Source organism: Nannospalax galili, unplaced genomic scaffold (genome assembly GCF_000622305.1).
Source record: "Nannospalax galili isolate Female #2095 unplaced genomic scaffold, S.galili_v1.0 scaffold229, whole genome shotgun sequence".
Classification (NCBI taxonomy): Eukaryota; Metazoa; Chordata; class Mammalia; order Rodentia; family Spalacidae; genus Nannospalax; species Nannospalax galili.
This window is the reverse complement of record NW_008360328.1, coordinates 4,636,500-4,640,210: the sequence shown is the minus strand read 5'-3', so window position 1 is coordinate 4,640,210 and position 3,711 is coordinate 4,636,500.

Here is a 3,711-nt window from a genome sequence, read left to right as displayed (position 1 = left end):
TCCAGAGATCTGCCTGCCTTTGACTCCCGAGAGCTGGTATTAAAGGTGTATACACCATGCCCAGCCAGTAGTTTTGTTATGGGACATGGTCTCACTATGTAGCCCATGCTAGCCTTAAACCCAAGATCCTCCTGCTTCTACTTCTTGAGTGCTGGAATTATGGGCATGCTTCCACCCTTGACCTTGTAGCGAAAAATTAAAGGAGGTGCTACATGCAGCCCACTTAAAACAGCATTTAAGTGTTAATCATACAACAGTGTTAATCATTCTCTTATGTCTTGTCAGAAGCCAAGATTCCAAACTTCTTCACTTCAGTCCCTAAACTTAGATTTTTTAAAAATATTTCACTTATTGTTTTCATGTGTATGAGTGTATTTCCTGCATGTATGTGGCCCTGGTACGTACCCGTGTTGTACAGTGCTCTCGGAGTTCAGAGGAGGACATTAGATCCCCTGGAACTGGAGTTGGGACAGTTTTTAGCTGCCATTTGGGTGCTGGGAATTGAACCCAGATCCTCTGTGAGAACAGCCAGTACTCTTAACCACTGAAACATCTCTCCAGCCCCTGATTTTTTTTTTTTTTTTAAAGACAGGATCTCACTGTGTAGCTTTGGCTAACTTGGAAATATGCTATGCAGGCCAGGATGGTCTCAAATTTGAAGTAATTCTTCTGCTGTAGGCTTCTAGGTGCTGGGTTTACTGATCTGCATCACAGATCTTGAATAAATCTGACATTTGAAACTCTGCAGCTAGAAACCAAGAAATAACATTCATCATATTTTGTGCTTTTTCTGTTTGTAATTTTATCAGGGGCACTCATACCATGGGGCACATGTGGAGGACAGAGGACAACTTTGTAGCATTGAGTTCTCTCTTTCCTCAATTACGTGGGGGTCTAAGAATCAAACATAGGTTTGCATTGCAAACACTTTATCCACTGAGCCATCTTGCTGGCCTGTTTTGTTTTTAATGTATAAAAAATCTCTGAATCACTTATTTAATAAGAACATAGTCCAGGGGCTCGAAGACAGCTCAGTGGTTAAGAGCACTGACTGCTCTTGTAGAGGACTCAGGTTCAGTTCCCGGCACCCACCTGAGACTAACAACTGTCCATAACTCTAATTCCAAGGCATCCAATGCCCTCTTCTGGCCTCTGCAGGCCCTGTACACAAAGGTGCATTTATATACACACAGACAAAACACTCATCATGTTGAAAAAAAAAAAAAAATCTTAAAAAAAAATCCCCATCCCACATTCATGTCTTTTGCTTTTACTCTGTGACCCACTGGGCTTGACCAGGCTGCCCAAGTGGGCATGTGTGTGCAGCTGTCCACTGGAGCAAGGTTCATTCAGCAATTACCCCACTGAAGACAGTGACCTCCCTCTACCAGCAACTCTCCAACTCCCTTGGTTGGGGCTGGGCTCCATGAGCCTATCCCTGATTTGTGACTGATTTGGGACTGGGTCTTCTGCAGACCCTACATACATAATGGCAGCTGCTGTGAGCTCATGGAGGCTACAGCCATGTATTGCCCATAAGACAGCATTTCAAAACCCTCTGCCTCAATCTTTCAACTCTTCATTCTTTCCACCCCTCCTCCATAGTGTTCTGAGTCATGGAGGTGGTGACATGGTGTCCTGTTTAAGGTTGAGTACTGAAGAGTCACTTGTTCTCAATATTTTGACCAGTCATGAGTCTCTTCATTAACCACCATTCACTGAGGGGAAGCTTTGATCAAGGCTGTGGGCAGAACTAGTCTATGGGCATATATCCCTGGCAGTAGGTCCTGAAACTCCACCCCCTACCCTTTTCTGTCTCTTGATAAGTGAGATTATAGTGGCTCCAGATGCCTTAGACAGTTACAATCAGATAAGGTAAAACCAGGAGCCACTAGGATTGCTCAAGGGGTTTAGTACATGTACTTTCCTAGAGGATGGGGTTTCTCAGAGATTCCCAGAAAATTATCGGTTTATACCTGGGAAGGGAAAAAGGCCTTAAGCAAATGCTAATTGTGCTGGAATTCTTGGTTCTCTGTTGGCAAGAGGCTTCAACCAGATTCCTGGGTGAGGGGCTCCTTTCCAACCCTCTCAAGTCCCCAACGCTCTCCCAGACTTTCTATGCTACAGGTTTTCACTTTTTGAGACAGGGTTTCACTAAGTTGCTCAGGCCAGTCTTGAACTTACTCTAGTCCAGGCCCCAGGCCTGCACCACCACACCTCACAGAAAGTGTATTTATCAAACTTACACTCAGGCTCTTACATATTTTTTGTTTTTGTTTTAAGATAAGGTCTTACTGTGTGCAGCCCTGGCTGGCCTGGACCTCACTATATACACCAGAGATCCACCTGCCTCTGCCTTTCCAGTGCTGGGATTAAAGGCAAGCACACCATACCTGGATGACCTTAAATTCTTGATCCTTCTGCCCCCACCTCCTAACTGCTGGATTGTGCCATCGCCCCATCTAAGACATGAACTCTTGACTGTGAGTGTCAAAAGGAAGCGTGCAGACACCATAGGAAGTTGAAAGGAGTACCCCACAGCACATATATTTTTTTTTGGAGTTAAGTGTTTGTAGAGAGGTAGTTACACTGCAGTTAGAAAGAAAAGCTAGGTTTCACTCTAACTTAAGCAGTTGTATATTCTACAAGTAATGTCTCTGATATTTTTCTCCTAATACCGAGATGAATAATACATAACTTTTTTTTTTCTTTTGAAACAGGGTGTGTGTACCCCTGGCTGATCTGGAACTTCCTATGTAGACCAGGCTGACCTTGATTGAACTCAAGAGATCTGCCTGCCTCTGTCTTGCTAATGCTGGGATTAAAGGGCTGTGCCACAGAGGAGAAAAAATTGTTTTGATGATGAAATGGGTTAATAAATAAGAGCATTTTGTATGCAGAAAAGTAATGGAAGTTGCAAAAGGCTAAGTATGTCCCCTCTATGGACTCCAAGCCTACATCCTCCTGAGATGCAAATATGAAAAAAATGCTTTTATGGCTAATCTGCCCGGTGCTTTACAAAGACACAGTGCCCTCGATCCTTCTTCACACGGTCTGGACACCTTCCAATTCCAACCCTGCTACTAAACTATCCGTACATAATAAATAGCTGACCTGCCCTTTTAAAAGGACACGTGGAAAGTACTCGAGAAAGCAGCTCGGTATGACAAGCCGCAAGCACCTGCCTCCAACAACTGGTTTCAAAATCCAGGCAGTGCGGCTTGGGCTTTGGCTCAGTCACGTTTTCAATGACTGTATGGTCGGGCGTTTAATTTTTGGTAAAAGTCAAGTAAGGAGAGACATTACCTCATGTTACCGAAAATAAAAGGTCAGGAACGCTAAAGGGCACCGAGCCTCGGAATAGCTCACCCACCAGGAAAAATACGCATTACCCTTTCTAACAATAAATAATTTAATTAATATTCCACAGACGGCGACCGGCGGGCGGAGGGGGGGGGCGGAGACGCTGGGCGCACGTGGAGAGAGGGAGTCGGCTCCGGGACGTGCCAGACCCGGGGTCGCCGAGGACTCGAGGTTCGGGTGCGGACCTGAGGTGTTGCCCTCGCGCTCGGAGAGGAAAACCCCGCGGCGGTCAGGCCACCCCACATCTAGGCTTCACGAAGCCAGTCAACTCGAGCGGTGCCCCGAGTCTCCCTCTGAAGAAACGTGGGTGCGCGCGGCCTGAGGCGGGGAGCCAGGGTACAGGTTCCA